Genomic DNA, 19,945 nt, shown 5'->3' with positions numbered 1-19,945 from the left:
AAGCACATACATAAATGATTCCATTTTTTAAAAATGATTCCATTTATATGAAGTTTTAGAACAGACAATCTATAATGAAAGAAAAGAGGATAATAGTTCAGGTGCTGATGGTGAGGACAGACTGGGAAGAACAAAGGAACTTTTTGGGATGAGAAAATTTATCTTAAGGGTGTGGATCGCATGGGCATATGCAACTGTGAAAACTTATCCAACTGTACACAAAAATCTGTGCATTTCACTGAATGTAAACCACTTCAATTTACATTAGGACTATTAAGATATTTATCTAATCATGTCATCCCCTGCTCAAAATCTGCCAATGACTTTCCATAACACTTAAGAATAAAAGCACACTCCTTAACATGACCCACAAGATCTTACATGAATTGAGCCCTGCCTGCCTCATCATCCTTAATCATTAAGATCCAGACACATTGGTCCTTTCTATTCTTCAAATACACCTCAATCTTTCCTTAGGATTTTGGTTTTGTTTAAGTAAGCTCTATGCCCAACACAGGGCTTGAACTCACAACTCCAAGATCAAGAATCACACATTCTATCAACTGAGCCAGCCAGGTGTCTCTCCTTAGGATTTTTGGACTTAAGGTTCCCTCTACCTGGAATGCACTTTCCCCAAGTTAGCTTTTCTAGACCCCAGCTCAAATGTCTACCTTGTCAAAGAAGGCCTTCCTTAATCATACTATCCAACACAGCTTTCCCTATCTTCCCTTCCAAAGTTCCTGGGCACTCTCAATACATTATTTGCTGAATAAGTAAATGAAGGGATAACAGATACGTGTCAAAATACAAATACCCACAGGGAACATAACCACTAGCTTATGGTAACTTTTATCACTCCTGATACTTACAAATCTATTTGATATTTCTACATTTTGAAAGGTATTATAGCTAAATGTTTAAAATAAAGGGATGGGCAAAGTTTGTGTTTATTGTTTTATTTTTTATTTTTTAAAGATTTATTTATTTATTTGTTCATGACAGAGAGAGAGAGAGAGAGAGAGAGAGAGAGAGAGAAAGGCAGAGACACAGGCAGAGGGAGAAGCAGGCTCCATGCAGGGAGCCTGACGTGGGACTCGATCCCGGGACTCCAGGATTGCGCCCTGGGCCAAAGGCAGGCGCTAAACCGCTGAGCCACCCAGGGATCCCCCAAAGTTTGTGTTTAAAAAAAAATTTTTTTTAAGTAAGTTCCACAGTGGAGTCCAACGTGGAGTTTGAACTCACAACCCTGAGACCAAGACCTGAGTTGAAATCAAGAGTTGGATGCTTAACGGACTGAGCCACCCAGGTGCTCTGGGATGTGCAAAGTTATTATACACAGATACATGCAAATGAAAAGATAACTGGCATGGCATGATTAGTAACCAACAGGATAACTGAACACCAATAAACTTTTTTTGTTTTGTTTTGTTTTGTTTTGTTTTTTACCAATAAACTTTAATAATGATTATGTTACTATTAAAGGACACAATCAGGGGATCCCTGGGTGGCTCAGCAGTTTGGTGCCTGCCTTCGGTCCAGGGTGTGATCCTGGAGTCCTGGGATCTAGTCCTACATCCAGCTCCCTGCGTGGAGCCTGCTTCTCCCTCTGCCTCTCTCTCTCAGTCTGTGTCTTTCATGAATAAATAAATAAAATATTTTTAAAAAAATAAAATAAATAAAGGACACAATCACAAAGATATGCCATAAACATCGAACATGTTAAAATGTACAAAATAAACCAAAATACAAGGAAATTTTAAGAAAATCACAATCATTACAGGGGAATTTGAACATGTACCTCAGAAATTTAAAAGATGAAGAAAACAACAGACAAAAATACCAATAGTATAGATAATGCAATTTACAAGCCAGATTTAACAGCTACTAGGGCCTAGCTGGCTCAGTCGGTACAGGGCATGTCTCTTGAACTCAGGATTGTGACTTCAAGTCTCACACTGGGTGTGGAGCCTATTTTTAAAAAGTAACAAAAATTTTTAAAAAAATTATAGCTACACATCAGTCTGAACACAACAGACAATACTGTTTAAGATTATCTATAGAAAGTCATTAAAATTAAATCAGGGTGTCTGGGTGGCTCAGTCAATTAAGCATCTGGCTTTGGCTCAGGTCACGATCATGGGACAGAGCCTGGCATCCGGCTCCCTGCTCAATGAGGAGCCTGCTTCTCCCTCTCCTGTTCCCCCTGCTTGTGTTCTCTCACTCTCTGTCATATAATTTGGTAAAATCTTTAAAAAAATTAAGTCATGAGATGGAATATAAAGTCATAATTATTACAAAACATTCTCTGATCCTAATAAAACTAAATATGAAATCATTAACAAGAACGTTCTATGAAATGGAAAACAAAATACTTTTCTAAATAACTCATGACTCAAAGAGAAATTTAAAATAAGACTTTTAAAATTATCAACAAAAAGAGCACTGTATCTAAACCTATGAAGATGTGGTCAAAATCATCAGTAGAGAAAAATGACAGACCAGTTTTCTTTTGTGAATACAGATAAAAAATATAACCCGCTGGATGGGATTTATAAGATTTTCTTTCTTTATTTGGGTGAGAGAGCTAGCACGCATGCAGGAGCAGGAGGAAGGGCAGAGAGGGAAAGGGAGAAGCAGACACCCCGCTGAGTGCAGAGCTAGATCCCAAGACACTGAGATCATGACCTGAGCTGAAGTCAGACGTTCAAGCCACCCAGAGGACCCCAGTACAGCAGAGTATTAGAAAAACAGAAAAATAACTAGAAGCTTTTCTTATCAGCAATAAATAACTAGAGATCTAGAAGCAAGGTGACTTGCACTAAATTTGACTAATGTTGAATCTTTAGGAATCCATTTAATAAATTACATATTGGAAATTAAAATAGCAGCTTTTACCCCAACATCATCCAAGGCTTCCCGAAGACTGCCCAATGTGTATTATAAGAAAAAAAATATCCATTTTGATATCCATTTTTTTCTTTTCTTTTTTTTATTTATTTTGAGAAAAATCATTTGGCATGAAGAAGTCCTATCAAAAAGATCAAAATATAAGAGACCCCAGCTGGCTCAGAAGAATCATGATCTTGATCTCAGGATTGTGAGTTCAAGCCCCATACTGGGTGCAGAGATTACTAAAAAATAAACTTTTTTAAAAAATCAAAATATATTTCAATGTCGATTTAAATTTGTCCTTTTATTTAAAGATTAGTCATTAAACTGTCATCTCCTTGACATAGGTAACTGAAAATATACACAGCTAATTTTCTCACCCAAATCTTGCTTTTTATCACAATACAAGCAATTTAGTGACCTCGTGGCACAATGGTAGCATGTCTGACTCCACAATACAAGCAATCTGAAGTATTGTATTATATGAAAGATTCAGATCAAAGGAACTCTAAAAAGGAGATTCTGTTCTAATTTTAAGCTGGTACTAACAAAAACTCTGTATCCTAATTATTCTAAGCCAGATTTTATATATAAAACCATTTGCATATACTCTCATTTTTGGTCAACATAATCAATGTTTCTTCAACTCATCTGGTATGGGAAAAAATAGGTCTTTTAAGTAAAAATGGTCAGAATTTTACACTGGACCAGAATGGTGGGGAGCTGCCCAGAGGTCAGTAGTTAGCATCTGATATGGGCTAGTCACAGTACAACGTGTAAGAGCTCAGCAAAACAGAAAAGCTAAATATCTGAGCTCAAAAAAATTGTGCTACTGGGGTACCTGGGGGCCTAGTCAGTTAGTATCCAACTCTTGGTTTTGGCTCAGACCATGATCTCATGGGTTGTGGAATCAAGTCCCATATCAGGCTCTGCACTCAGTCGGAGTATGCTTGAAGATTCTCTCCCTCCCCCCACACTCTCTCTTAAAAAAAAATGTATTATTATTTAAGATTATAGATTTCCAGGTCAAAAATACATACTTTCCTATTATAAACAAAATTGCTAAAGACGACACGAGTTGCCATATAAGGTCAGCCCTAGGATCCATTCAGGCCAGTACTTTATCTCCTATCTACAAAGTAACATGTCAAAGAGTTCAGAATAAAACAGCTATTCTAAATCATCCATGCCACTGCTTCTAGCTGTTAGTGTTAGAACTGGAGAGGTGGCCTTACGTTGTTTTACCCTTCCCTTACTCCACCACTTCAACACACCTTCTCTGGACAGAGTGAGCTATATACATGAAATGTTTAAGGGTTTTGAGACATTTAAGGTAAATTCTTAAATTGACAGAAGGAAGGAAATAAAGAGGCACCTGGCTAGCTCAGCTAGAGGAGCATGCAACTCTTGATTTCAGAGTCCTGAGTTCAAGCCCCATGTTGGATATAGACTGCTCGAATAAATAAATAAACTTTTTAGACAGAAAAAAGAGGGACGCCTGGGTGGTTCAGTGGTTTAGCGCCTGCCTTTGGTTCAGGGTGTGATCCCAGGATCCGGATGGGATGCCTGGGTGGCTCAGCTGTTGAGTGTCTGCCTTTGGCTCAGGGCATGATCCCGGAGTCCTGGGATCAAGTCCCGCACCAGGCTCTCTGCATGGAGTCTGCTTTTCCTCCCTCTTCCTTTTCCCTTTTTCTTTCTTTTTTTTTTTTTTTAAAGATTTTACTTCTTTATTCATGAGAGACACAGAAAGAGAGAGGCAGAGACACAGGCAGAGGGAGAAGCAGGCTCCATGCAGGGAACCCGATGTGGGACTCAATCCCAGTACTCTAGGACCACGCCCTGAGCTGAAGGCAGAGGCGCTTAACTGCTGAGCCTCCCAGGTGTCCCTCCTCCCTCTTCCTATGTCGCTGTCTCTGTGTGTCTCTCATGAATAGATAAATAAAATCTTTTAAAATAATAACCTTTTCTTTTCTTAATTTAAATTCAATTAAGTAACATTAGTGTATTATTAGTTTCAGAGGTGGAAGTCAATGTCATCAGTCTAACACCCAGAGCTCACTACATCATGTGCCCTCCTTAATATCTATTATCCAGTAACCCCATCCCCTTACCCCCCCCAGCAATCCTCAATTTATTGTCTCTTATGGTTTGTCTCACTTTCTGATAACATTTTATTTTTCCCCTCCCTTCCCCTATGCTGTTTCTTAAATTCCACATGAGTGAAATCATAACTGTCTTTCTCTGATTGACTTATTTGCATAATGGCTTATTTGCATAATGCCCTCCCCTTCCATCCAGTAATTTTTTTCTTTTTTAAAGATTTATTTATTTATTCATTCATGAGAGACACAGAGAGAAACAGAGAGGCAGAGACACAGGCAGAGGGAGAAGCAGACTCCACACAGGGAGCCCGACGTGGGACTCGATCCTAGGTCTCCAGGATCATGCCCTGGGCCAAAGGCAGACGCTAAACTGCTGAGCCACCCAGGGATCCCCAATTTTTTTTTAAATCATGTACAATAACAGTGACGGCGTACCTGGCTGGTTCAGTGGATGGAGTGTGCAAATCCTTTTTTTTAAAGATGTATTTATTCAGTGAGAGCAAGAGCATGCAGGGGGAAAGGGGGAGCCACAGAAGAGAGACCCTTAAGCAGACTCCATGCTGAGCATTGAGCTCAACACAGGGTTCAACCTCACAACCCTGAGATCACAACCTGAGCTGAAACCAAGAGTCAGAGGAAGGTACAACTCTTGATCTCAGCATTGTGTAGGTTCAAGTCCTACACTGGGTATAGAAATTATTTAAGATTAAATCTTTAAAAAAATGATAAACCCAATATATATTAACCTTAAACAAGTCTATTTACAGATTATCCCTTCCAAAGTATGTGAGTACATGCTATATGTATATTTACAAGGTGGCAGGAAGTCAACTGGGTAATCAACATTAGGAAGGTTAATTTGGGGTGGGGAGGGCACATATTAGTAATACTTTTAAATTTTAGTTTATCCTAAAATATTTCAGATATTCAAAAAGTAAAAAAGGATCAGGGGATTAAAAGACATTTTTAAAAGTATCTGCCTTTGGCTCAGGTCATGATTCCAGAGTCCTGGGATCGAGCCCCACATCGTGTGGGGAGTCTGCTTCTCCCCTCTCTCTCTCTCTGCTTCTCCCCATCTCAAGCTCTCTCTCCCATGTGTGCTCACTCTCTCTCAAATGAACAAAATCTTTTAAAAAAAATATATACTTCCTTATATGCACTAGTAAATATGTTAAGATTATTTTTATTTGAGAGAGCGTAAGCAAGAACAAGAAACAGCACAAGACAGCATGAGTATGGGGTAGAGAGAGATGCAGACTCTCTGGTAAGCAGGGAGCCCAACATGGAGCTCAAGGCCAGGATCATGACCTGAGCTGAAAGCATACACTTAACTGACTGAGCCACCCAGGTGCCCAGTATATAGGATGCTTTAAAAATAAAATGTAAATAAAGAAATTATGGGGAACACCTGGGTGGCTCAGTGGTCGGGCGCCTGTCTGCCTTTGGCTCAGGGCATGATCCCAGAGTCCTGGGATCAAGTCCCACATTGGGCACTCTGCATGGAGCCTGCTTCTCTCCCTTCCTATGTCTCTGCCTCTATCTGTGTGTCTGTCTCATGAATAAATAAATAAAATCTTTTTTTAAAAATTATGTACATTCATGGAATGGATACATCAGTTCCACTACAATGTAACATATACATTCCTAAAAATCACCATGCTGTATAAAACTGAATAAAAACCACAAAGCATCAGGAAAATGGGGTTAAGGACACAACATTCAAAAATGTGACATAAAAAAAGGTAATCTAATAAAAATAGTAGCACAATTTTATACATTAAATGGTAATGAAATACATAAATGCTACAATAAATATGGCAGTTCACCTTGAAAAAGACCTCAGGTTTGCCTGGCAATGTGGGCACTAAAAGGTTACGGCTTGTATGTTACCATGAAGTGACAGAAGGAGGTAATCTGAAATCAAAATTGTAGTGCCAGGGCAGTCTGGGTAGCTCAGCGGTTTAGTGGGTGGCTCGGAGGTTTAGCGTCGTCTTCAGCCCAGGATGTGATCCTGGAGTCCTGGGATCGAGTCCCACATCGGGCTCCCTACATGGCGCCTGCTTCTCCCTCTGCCTATGTCTCTGCCTCTCTCTCTCTCTCTCTCATGAATAAATAAAATCTCTTTTAAAAATTATAAAAAAAAGTTGTAGCACCAGATGTGGCTCATAAGAGAAAAATAAGCTGAGGTAGGTAGCCGAATGATAGCTGCCAGGCATGTGCAGCTGTGTAGTCCTTTCTGTGGCTCAGTTCAGCAAAGTGCAGTTTTCTGCATTCACCTAACATTTCTTGTAGACAAAATCTTATAAGCAAATGTGAAATTCACATTATACTCAAATAGTTCCCTAATAGATTAACTGCACTAGAACAAATTCATGTTTTCTTAAAGCAATACTGACTGTACTACTGTAATTTGTAATGCAGCCATGATAAGGAATGTGCTGATATGATAAATAGAATCCTTAAAAAAAAAAAAAAAATGGGACGCCTAGGTGGCTCAGCAGTTTAGCACCTGCCTTTGTTTTGTTTGTTTGTTTGTTTGTTTTTTAAATTTATTTATTTATTCAGAGAGAGCAAAAGAGAGGCAGAGACACAGGCAGAGAGAGAGGCAGGCTCCATGCAGGGAGCCCGACATGGGACTCGATACCGGGTCTCCAGGATCACACCCCAGGCTGCAGGCAGCACTAAACTGCTGCGCCACCGGGGCTGCCCTAGCACCTGCCTTTGGCCCAGGGTGTGATCCTGGGGTCCCGGGATCGAGTTGCACAACAGGTTCCCTGCAAAAGAGCCTGCTTCTCCCTCTGCCTGTGTCTCTGCCTCTCTCTGTCTCTCATGAATAAATAAAATTAAAAAAAAAAAAAAGAATGTGCTGATATGAAAGTACCTCCAAATTAAACTGTGAAATGAAAAAAAGCAAGGTGCAGAATAATGTGTATATTTTGATTCCTTCTGTGTAAACTAGAGATGAAAATAAATTTAAAAATTCTGGTATACACTCGTGTAGGCCTGGAAGAAAAGATTAAAAAATGATTAACAATCGTTGCTCTTGGGTAGTGATTTTTCCTTTTATGTTATTCCTGACTACAACATTTGAACTTTCTAAAACATGTTCATGCATTACTTTAGGGAGGAAAATGTCAAAAGGACTAATCTGTGAGATGGAATATAGTTTTACCCTGCTATCTTAAAGTGCAGCATTCCTACAAAAACTTTCCTAACTTGAAATGGTGTATCCCCTACTTTCTGAAATTTCACATTACACTACCTCACTTTTTCAAAAGACCTATATCAGTACCTGTTTTCCTTAATTCAAAATCAGAAGAGGATTTTTGCTCTTATGCAAAAGCCATGAGCATCTTTCTTTATAAAACCAAAGTGGCAAAATATGAACTTTCAGAAAGCGGGGGATACCTATATAGAGGTCTTTATGTCTCTGTTTTCTTCTTCACTAAATGTTCACAAGAACACAACTACATAGTGTGGAACAACAAACTCTCATACATTGCTGTTGGGAATATAAAGTGGTACAACCACATTAGGTACTACTTTGGAAAACAGTTTGGCAGTGTCTTAAAAAGTTAAAGATACCCTACAACATGACCCAGCCAGTCCATTCCTGTATATCTACCCAAAAGAAATAAAAGGGGATCCCTGGGTGGCGCAGTGGTTTGGCGCCTGCCTTTGGCCCAGGGCGCGATCCTGGAGACCCGGGATCGAATCCCACGTCGGGCTCCCGGTGCATGGAGCCTGCTTCTCCCTCTGCCTATGTCTCTGACTCTCTCTCTCTCTCTCTCTCTCTCTGTGTGTGTGTGACTATCATAAAAAAAAAAATAAAAGAAAATAAAAAATAAAAGAAATAAAAGCATGTCCTTACAAAAACTTGTAAGCACATGTTCACAGCAACTTTATCTGCAGTAGTCAAAAACCAGAAATAATCTAAATGTCCATTAACAGGTGAATGGATAAACAAATTGTAATATATCCATACATACAATATTCATCAATAAAAAGGAATGAACTAATACATAGAGCAACATGAGTTAATCTCAAAACAATGCTGAGTGAAAGAAGCCAGTTTACGTATATACTATAATCATTCCATTCATATAAAATGCGAACTAGTCTACATTGACAGAAAGCTCATCACAGGTTGCCAGAGGAAGGACAATGACAGGAAGAGGGAGAAGGATTAAAAGGGGGATAAGAAAAATTTGTGGGATGTTTACTATTTTGATTGTGGTGATGGTTTCATAGGTGTATAAATCTGTTGAAACTTCGGAAATTGCCTACTTTGTGCGGTTTGTAGATGCCAACTGTACCTCAATGACACTGTTTAAAAACACACACAAGGGCAGGCCGGGTGGCTCAGAGGTTTAGCACCTGCCTTTGGCCCAGGGCGTGATCCTGGAGACTTGGGATCGAGTCCCACGTCAGGCTTCCCGCATGGAGCCTGCTTCTCCCTCTGCCTGTGTCTCTGCTTCTCTCTCTCTCAAGAATAAATAAACACACACACACACACACACACACACACACACACACACACAACTGGGGCACCTGGGTGGCTCAGTTGGTTGAGCATCTGACTCTCCGTTTCAGTTCAGGTTGTGATCTAAGGGTCCTGAGATCAAGTTCCGCACTGGCTCTGCACTCAGCATGGAGTCAGCTGGCAATTCTCCCTCCCCCTTTACCATTCTCCCCTGATCCCTGCATGCTCGGGCTCTCTCTCTCTCTCTCTCCCTCTAATAAATAAAATCTTTAAAAATAACACACACACCCCCATTGAATAGTCTGCACAAAAAACATATAAAGAATACACAATAGGAACTCTCATACTTGTTGGTGGAAATGTAAAATGGCGCAGCTGCTGCAGAAAAGCTTGGCAGTTCCTTAAAAAGTTAAACAGAATCAGGGTGCCTGACTGGTTCTGAGGGAAAAGCTTGAAATTCTTGATATCAGGATTCTGAGTTTACTAAACCCTGAGTTGAGTGTAGAGATTACAAACAAAACAAAACAAAAAACCCAGACTAAACTTAAAAAAAAAAAGCAAAAAAAAAGTTAAACCAATTTACTATATAACCTAGCCATTCTACTCCTAGGTATATATCCAAGAGAACTAAAATGATATGTCAACATAAAAACTTACATGTAAATGTTCATTTAACAGTATTACTCACCATGGCGGAAAAGTATAAACAATTACCAACTGATGACTAGACAAAATGTGACATATTCATACAAGAGATTATTATTAAGTGATAAAAACTATGTACTGGGCAGCCCCGGTGACACAGCGGTTTGGCGCCGCCTGCAGCCCAGGGTATGATCCTGGAGACCCAGGATCGAGTTCCACGTGGGGCTCCATGCATGGAGCCTGCTTCTCCCTCTGCCTGTGTCTCTGCCTCTCTCTCTCTCTCTCTGTTTCTCTCATGAATAAATAAATAAAATCTTTAAAAATAATAATAAATTTTAAAAAAAGAAAAAAAAAAAAACTAGGTACTGACACATGCTACACCACAGGTGGACTGAATACAGCATGCTAACTGAAAGAAACCAGATACTAAAGGCCACATGTTATTTGATTCACAATTATATGAAATGTACTTGCAAATCCACAGACACAAAAAGTGGCTGCTGAGGGACAGGGGGGAACCAGAACTGACTGTTAACAGGTATGGGGTTTCTTTCTGGGGTGATGGAAATATTTTGGAATTAGATAGTAGAAATGGTTGCATAACCTTGTAAATATACTAAAACCCACAGAATTATACACTTTAGAATGATGAATTTTACATTATGCAAATTAATCTCAATTTTAAAAAGTAAACACACTCTTGGAGTGCCCAGGTGCCATAGCTGGTTGAGCGTCGGACTCTCGGTTTCAGTTGGAGTAGTGATCTCAGGGTCATGAGATTGAGCCCCACCGTGGGTCAGCGATCAACAGAGAGTCTGTTTAAGACTCACTCTCGGGGATTCCTGGGTGGCTCGGTGGTTTCGCGCCTGCCTTTGGCCCAGGGCGCGATCCTGGAGTCTCGGGTTCGAGTCCCACGTAGGGCTCCTGGCATGGAGCCTGCTTCTCCCTCTGCCTGTGTCTCTGCCTCTCTCTCTCTCTATGTCTATCATAAATAAATAAAAATAAATCTTAAAAAAAAAAAAAAAAAGACTCCTTCTCCCTCTACCTCTCACCCCTGGCACTGGTGCTCACATACTCTCTCTCTAAATAAATAAATCTTAAAACAAACAAACAAAAAAAGCATACACGCTCTAGGGGAACCTGGGAAGCACAGTCAGTTGGGCATCTGACTCTTGGTTTCTGCTGGACATGATCTCTGGGTCTTGGGATGGGGTCCTGTGTCAGTGTGCTTGGGTTTCTGTCTTTCTCCCTCTCCCTCTCACTGCTTATGCATGCATACGCATTCTCTCTCATATAAATACACAAATCTTAAAAAAATAGTACACACACTCTCAAACTATTTTTTTTAAGATTTTATTCCTTTATTTTATTTTATTTTTTTATTTTTTTATTTATGATAGTCACACAGAGAGAGAGAGAGGCAGAGACATAGGCAGAGGGAGAAGCAGGCTCCATGCACCGGGAGCCCGACGTGGGATTCGATCCCGGGTCTCCAGGATCACGCCCTGGGCCAAAGGCAGGCGCCAAACCGCTGCGCCACCCAGGAATCCCTATTCCTTTATTTTAGAGAGAGTGAGTCAGACAGCATGAGTAATAGGGGCAGGGGAAGAGGGAGAGAGAATCTCAATCTCCATGCTAAGTGAATGTAGAGCTGGACGCAGGGCTTGATTCTAGGACCCTGAGATCATGACCTGAGCAGAAACCAAAGGTCAGACGCTTAACCCTCTGAGCCACCCAGATGCCCCTCAAACTAATTTTTAAGAAACAAAATAGGTAACAATCACCAATGTAGCCACATAACTAAATGAATAAACATACAAATCAAGCTGAAGCGCCCCTTGGCATTCTCCTCACCTCCTTCACTATCAACACATAACAGGTCTCCTCCCACACACACACACTCATAGCTCATTATTCAGATAAACAGAATAAACAATCCCTGGCGGGAGAACTAGTTCTTCTACCTCTCTGTCTACAGTCATCAAAGTTCGCATGCCTGAACACAATTACCTTTCAACGGATTCGTATTTCACCTCTACCTCCTCTCTTGCTTACTGAAATGCTATTCATTCATCTTTCAAAAACCAAATCAAATTCCAACTCATCCACGAAGTGCTCTCCATTCTTCAAAACTTTTTCCAACTGACAGAACAGATGTTATAGACACAATTCATAAGTCTTCTATGAGGGAAAAATGCACTGACTCTCACCCTCTATTCGGTAGCAGTGTGAAAAACAGGGTAAGAGGGGCAGGATTAAAGGTAGGGAGATGGGGGTGAATTCAAGGATTGGCAGTGAAAATTCAAATACAAATCTCTGGTTAAATAAGAAGAAAATCCTCTTTATCAGAATCTATCCTAAGAAATTGCTCTCAACTTGTCATATGTGGGCTGCACTTACAGATCTACAATTAGCTTTCCTCTTCTATATATTTTATAATACATGACTGGAAGCAGTCTATAGCAAATTATAGTGTATCCAATGAATGAATATGAAGACATTTTAATATGGAGGGATATGATTTTATATGTGGAAAACTCTAAAGATCCCACAAAAAAATATCTGTAGAAATAAATGAATTCAGCAAAGTAGCAAGATAGTCAACACACAAAAATCAGTTGCATTTCTATACACAGTGAAAAATCTGAAAAGAAAATTCAAAAACAGTTCCATTTATAATAGCATCAATGAATAAAATACAGTTGACCTTTTTTTTTTTTTTAAGATTTTATTTATTCATTCATGAGAGGCAGAGAGAGAGGCAGAGACACAGGCAGAAGGAGAAGCAGGCTCCACGCAGGGAGCCGGACCCGACACAGGACTCGATCCTAGGTCTCCAGGATCACGCCCTGGGCCAAAGGCGGCACCAACCGCGAGGCAGAGGCACTGGGGCTGCCCACAGTTGACCTTTCAACAATGCAGGAATTGGGGGCACCAACTAGCCACAGTCAAACATCTATGTATAACTTTTGACTCCCCCAAAACTTAACTACTAATAGCCTCTGTTGACCAGAAGCTTTACCAATAATAGAAACAATTAACAAATATTCTGTAGATTATATGTATTATATATTGTATTCTTACAATAAAATAAGGTAGAGAAAATATTAAGAAAATCATGAAGAGTAAATACATTTACAGTACTGCATCAAAAAATTCTGCATATTGGGATCCCTGGGTGGCTCAGTGGTTTAGCACCTGCCTTCGGCCCAAGGCATAATCCTGGGGTCCCGGGATCAAGTTCCACATCGGGCACCCTCCATGGAGCCTGCTTCTGCCTTTGCCTGTGTCTCTGCCTCTCTCAGTCTCTCATGAATAAATAAATAAAATCTTAAAAAAAAAATTCTGCATATTAAATGTTTCCACACAATTCAAACCTGTGTGGTTCAAGGGTCAACTGCACTTGGGAATTAACTTAACCAAAGAGGTCAAAGACCTATACAATGAAAACTACAAAACACTGCTGAAAGAAATTAAAAACAGTATAACTAAATGGAAACACATCTCATATTAACAGAGTGGAAAATACTGTTTAAAAGTCAGTACTACCCAAAGCCATCTATAGATTTGATGCAATCCCTACCACAATTCCAATGACATTTTTTCATTCAGAAATAGAAAAACTCATCCTAAAATTTTTATAGAATTTCAAAGGACCCTAACCAAAACAATCTTGAAAAAGAACAAAACTGAAGGACTCATACTCCCTGATTTCAAAAGGTACTAGATGCTACAGTAATCAAAACAGCATGTTACTGCTGCCATGAACAGAAATATAGAGACCAGTGGAACAGAATAGAGCCCAGAAATAAAGCTTTGCACAGATGGCCAAGTTATTTTTGACAAGGGTGTCAAAATTATTCAATTAAGAAAGGACAGGGGTGCCTGGGTGGCTCAGCAGTTGAGCATCTGCCTTTGGCTCAGGATGTGATCCCGGAGTCCCAGGATTAAGTCCCACATCGGGCTTCCTGCATGGAGCCTGCTCCTCCCTCTGTCTATGTTTCTGCCTTCCTGTGTCTCTCATGAATAAATAAATAAAATCTTAAAAAAAAAAGAAAGAAAAGAAAAGAAAAGAAAAGAAAAGAAAAGAAAAGAAAAGAAAAGAAAAGAAAAGAAAAGAAAAAAAAGAAAAGAAAAGACAAGACAAGACAGTTTTGGGGAGGCCTGGGTGGCCCAGCAGTTTAACTCCTGCCTTCGGCCCAGGGCGTGATCCTGGAGTCCCGGGATCCAGTCTCAAATCAGGCTCCCTGCGTGGAGCCTGCTTCTTTCTCTGCCTATGTCTCTCATGAATAAATAAATAAAATCTTAAAAAAAAAAAAAAAAGTTTTTTCAACAAATGATGCTGGAAAAATTGAATATCTACATGCAAAAGAATGAAGCTGGATTCTTACCTAACAACATTTACAAAAATTAACTCAAAATGTACCAAAGACTTAAAAGTAAGACTGAAAATAATAAAACTCTTAAAAGCTTGACAACATTGGATTTACAAAGATTTCTTAGATATAACACCAAATGCATAGGTAATAAAAATAAATCGGACATCATGACAATTTTAAAATTTTGTGCATCAAAAGACACTATCAACAGTAAAAATGCAACTCACAGGAGAAAATATTTGCAAATCATATTCAATAAGGGATTCATACCCAGAACATAGAGAACTCCTAAAACTCAAAGCAACCAAAAAATCTGACTCAAAGTAGGCAAAATATTTAAATAAACATTTCTTCAATGATATCTAAATGACCAAATAAGCACTTGAAAAGATGCTCAACATCACTAATATTAGGGAGGTACAAATCAAAAACACAGTGAGGGGCGCCTGGGTGGCTCAGTCGGTTAAGCATCTGCCTCAGGTCATGACCCTCAGGCTGAGCCCCATGTCGGGCTCCCGGCTTAGCAGGGAGTCTGCTTCTCCTTCTCCCACTGCCCCCACCTCTGCTTATGCGTGCTCTCTCTCTCTCACTCTCAAATAAATAAAATCTTTAAAAAAAAAAAAAAAACCCACACAGGGAGATTATAACCTCACACCCTTTAGGATGGCTATCAAAAAAAAAGAAAGAATCAGAAAACAAGTGTTGGTGAGGATGTGAAGAAACTGGAACCTTTGTACAATGTTGGAGGGAATACATGTGCAAGCCACTATGGCAAACAGTGGCAGTTCCTCAAAAAACTAAAAACAGATTTACTGTACGATCTAACAATTCTACTTCTAAATCCATATATACTGAAAAAACTAAAAGCAGGAACTTGAAGAGGTACACCCACGTTCTTAGCAGCATTATATACAATAGCCAGAAGATGGGAACAACCCAAGTATTCATCAACAGATGAATGGGTAAACAAAATGTGATATATACATACACTGGAATATTATTAAGCCTTAAAAAGGAAGGAAAGTTCTTTACTCAAAGAATACAAAAACACTAATTCAAAGGGATACATGTGCCCTTGTGTTTAGGGCAGCATTATTTATAATAGCCAAAATACAGAAGCAGCCCAAGTGTTCACTGATCAATGAATGGATAAAGATGTGGCATATATACACAATGGAATTTATGTAGCCATTTAAAAGAATGAAATCTTGCCATTTGCAACCACATGGATGGAGCTAGAGAGTATAATACCAAGTGAAATAAGTCAGTCAGAGAAAGACAAATACTGTATAATTTCACTGATATGTGGAATTTAGGAAATAAATGAGCAAAGGGGAGAAGAGACACAAACCAAGAGACAGACTCTTAATTACAGAGAACAAACTGGTTACCAGAAGAGAGGTGGGGGGATGGGTGAAATAGGTAAGTGCACTTGTGATCAGCACAGGGTAATGTATGAAAATGTTGAATCACTATATTGTACCCCTGAAACTAATATAACACTGTATGTTAACTGGAATTAAAATTAAAACAATTTTTTTTTAAAAAGGAAATCCTGACACATGCTACAACATGGATATGATCTTTGAAGATATTATACCAAGTGAAATAAACTCGTCAGAAAATGACAAATACTGGGATGCCTGGGTGGCTCAGTGGTTGAGCATCTGCCTTCCGCTCAGAAGGCAGGGTCCCAGGATGGAGTCCCGCGTCGGCTCCCTGCATGGAGCCTGCTTCTCCCTCTGCCTGTGTCTCTGCCTCTCTGTGTGTCTCTCATGAATAAATAAATAAAATCTTAAAAAAAAAAAAAAAAGAAAATGACAAATACTGTATGATTCTACTTATATGAGGTACTTAATGTAGTCAAAATCAATCACAGAGACAGAAAGAACGATGGTTGCTGGGGACTAGGAGAAAGGGGGAATAGGGAGTTGTTTAATGGGCATAGATTTTCAGTTTTATAAGATGAAAAGAGTGACCAAAATGGATGGTGGTCATGGATGCACAATGTACAAATGTATGCTACAAATACAATGCTACAAATGTATCTAATACCACTGAACTGCACACTTAAAAATCATTAAGGTGCTAAATTTTATGTGTATTCCACTATAATTGGGAAAAAAAAAAAACAGAAGCATATGTAGGAGTTAAATGTTAAGTATGGCTTTTCCATTAACCATGTCCTTCCTGATGGAGCATATGTTATAAACTCATTTACTCCCAGAAGGGAAAAATACTTAAGAGCAGAAGTTCTGCAAGCTCTATGTCAAACTACATGTTTTCAAGATCTAAAAGGACTCTTGATAATCAATTCCCAAAAGTGATAAACACAAAAAGATATACACAGGATACAGAAAATCACCAATGGCAAATATATGTTAAAAAATGTTCAAACAAACAAACAAAAAAATGTTCAAACACTCTAGTAATCAATGAATGAAAAATTAAACAAGACACCATTTTTCACCTACCAAATTTAGTTTGGGAGCAGATGGAAATAAGGCATCTCGAAAAAGGCCCAGGTTTTTCTAATCCACACTCATTATCTTCCCTTCCTCAAGCCCCAATCAATTAATTATTCCAATCCCGTTTCCATCTCCCACTTCTAGAACTCTGGATAATAATAACAATGACCAGAGGTGCCTGGCTGGTTCAGCTGGTGGCACATGAGACTCTTGATCTCCAGGTTTTAAGTTCAAGCCCCACGATGGGTGTAGAGATCACTAAAAATTTTTTAATCTTAAAAATAATAATACCAATAACAAAACCAACAACCTCCAAATCCAATTGAGCATCTCACTAAACATCTCAAAGTCAGGGATGGACATCCTCTATCCTCTCTGAACTTATTTTTCCTGGCTTCCATGACACCTTTTGGTCTTCTGCCTTTTTTCCCTACCTCATTGGCTGTTTCTTCCATTCTATGTTCAATCTTCTTCCCATACTGCAGCTCGAAGTATTAGCGATCAAGTGTCAATTTTCACTTCTCTATCTATATTCTTTCCCTTGGTGATCTCATGCAGTCCCATACCTTTCAATATCATCTATGTAATGAATTCCAAAGTTTTATCTAACAGCTCCTAGCTCTCTCTTCCATGAGCTCTAAACCTGCACATCCAATTTCCTCAATATACCAACTTCATAACTGATATACATCTCACATTTAATATACCCAAAACAGAACTCGTGATTTTTCCCCCTTCAAGTTTCTCTTCCATTCTTCTCCCTCTCAGTAAATGTCACTATCTACCCATAGCTGCTCAAAACAACTACCAAAAAAAAAAAAAAAAAAAAAAAGAGAGAGAATTCTTGGGGCATCTGATTAGCTCAGTAAGTAGAGGATGCAACTCTTGATCTCAGAGACCTGAGTTCAAGCCCCAGGATGGGAAGAGAGTTTAACTTAATTTTAAAAAATATATAAAAGGGTGCTTGGGTGACCGAGTATGTTAAACATTCGACTCTTGACAGTTCAAGTCATGATCTCAGGGCCAAAAGATAGAGCCCCACTTCAGCTCCGCGCTCAGCAGAGTGTCTACTGGAGATTCTCTCTCTCTCTCTCCTCCCCACCCCTGCCCCCTCCTCCTGCTCTCTAGGACTCAAGCAATCCTTCTCTCTCAAATAAACAAATCCTTAAAAACACATTAAAAAAAAAAAAAGTAAAGAAGTCTCCTATTTTCCCACTAACCCACTCACAAGTCTTGTTCATTCTACAACCAAAATAATGTTTAAATCTCTGTACTCTTCATCTCGCTGCCACGGACCTAGTTCAAGGTACTGCAAACAGCATCCTAACTGATCTCCCCGCTCCCATATTCACCCTCTTCCTCTACAGAGCAGTCAGATTATGCTACCTGCCTTCTTAAAACCTTCAAAGGATTCGTATGAAAACTAAATTCCTAACCAGGGCATTATCTGCCCCACTATCTTTGAAAGAATATACAGAACCAAAAATACGCAATATCTCGAGGCAGCAGAACTATGAATACTCTTCCTCATTTTGCTTGTCTATATTTCTTCATTTTTCTATGATGAATACTTGCTATTTGCTTATTAAGAATAAAGGATACTGCCGAATACTGTATATTACATCTCGTTTTAACACCATAAGGAGAAAAGAGAATGGAAAATTGTAAGTAAACTCTAATTGCAACTGTTACAAGCTTAGATGAAAATACCAGCAAACACATCCAGAACACTAAGAAAGAGGTGTCAGGGCCGTGGGGTTATTTGGTGATATTTTCCTCCTCTACTTTCTATTCTTTACCCTGATTACACTCACGATAGAAGACAAGGTTATGATATAAACCTCATTCATTGTCTTTTGCAATCCGGCCACAACCCACCAAACCAGCCTTTCCTCCAAGTCCTCACTTTCCCAAGCTTTCCGCTGTCACCCCGCACTGTGTCACGCCTCTGGTGCTTCTAACTGGAGCGTATGCCTGGAAAATCCTCCAACCTTTCTAAATCCCACTCATCCTTCGCGAGGGAGGACCGTAAGGATGGCGACAGGTTGGAAGCAGACTCCGCGGTGCCTGTCGGTAAACCCACAACTTGCCGGTGCTGGAGCCAAATCTCGTCTCCGTCTCCACCGCAGGCCACCGAGCCCAACACGCCGAGAGCTCCAGCCCCGGGGGTCCCTGACCCCGCCGCCCTCGGAGAGCGCTGAGCCCCGAGGAAGGACCCCACACACGCAGCTGCAGGCTCCCGCTCCGGAGACGCCCCCGACCGGCACGCTCACCCCGCCCGCTCCCCGCGGTGCTCGGCGGCCCGCAGTCGCCGGCTCCCTCCCCCTCCCCCGCCCGCCGGGGCCGCGCGGCGGGCAGGGTGGGGGAGGGGAGCGCACGTGCCCGCGCCGCCCCCGCCCAGACAATGCCCGGGAGAGCGGAGCGCGCGCCCGGCCGGCCCGACCCCGCTCCCGCCAACACTCACCCTCTCCCGGGTCTCCGGCCGAAGCGCAGGGCCCGCCGGGCGCGGCGAGAGGGCACGAGGGAGGTGCGGGAGCGGGCGAAGCCCCGCGGAGCCGCCCCGCCACGAGGCCCCAGCGACCCCGGAGCCCGCGGAAGCACACGGCTCGGCGGAGCCCGCCCGTCCGTCCCTCTCGGCCTCGCACGTCAGCACCAGGGGCGGGGCGAGGCGCGCGTGCGCGGCGGCGGCGGCGGCGCGCGCGCGGCCCGGGGGCGGGGCTTGCAGGGATGTGGGCGGGGCCGGGGCTCCAGCGGGGACTGGGGCCCGCGCAGGGCTGGAGCTGGGGTTGGCGGCGGCCGGACTCTGATGGGGACTGGTGCTGCCGCACTGCCTGGGGAGCCTGGATGCCCGTTCTGGCAGAGGCACCGTCATTTATCATATTCCTCCCTAGAAGATGGCGAGTTCCAGCCTCCGGTCTGACAGACCGACTATTCATTCTCCCAGCGTAGTGAACCTCCCACAGGTCTAAAACAGTAGTA

At 41.1% G+C, this 19,945-nt stretch overlaps 1 protein-coding gene across 5 annotated transcripts in view; it reads right to left on the bottom strand.

The window, feature by feature from the left end:
* The window catches only part of YEATS2 (YEATS domain containing 2), a 122,630-nt gene extending 102,989 nt beyond the window's left edge, over nucleotides 1–19,641 (bottom strand). For 2 of the 5 annotated variants that reach the window (XR_004811824.2, XM_049105664.1), the window contains exon 1: nucleotides 19,431–19,641. The gene's annotated coding sequence lies outside the window, so the exon portion shown is untranslated. Of the gene's footprint in view, nucleotides 1–10,949; nucleotides 11,156–19,430 lie in introns of those variants that run through there. The other 3 variants (XM_025451321.3, XM_049105663.1, XM_049105662.1) reach the window with 2 other exon arrangements.
* Nucleotides 19,642–19,945: the final 304 nt, after the last annotated feature.

Source organism: Canis lupus, chromosome 34 (assembly GCF_003254725.2).
Source record: "Canis lupus dingo isolate Sandy chromosome 34, ASM325472v2, whole genome shotgun sequence".
NCBI lineage: Eukaryota > Metazoa > Chordata > Mammalia > Carnivora > Canidae > Canis > Canis lupus.
This window is presented reverse-complemented; position numbering and strand designations above follow the sequence as displayed.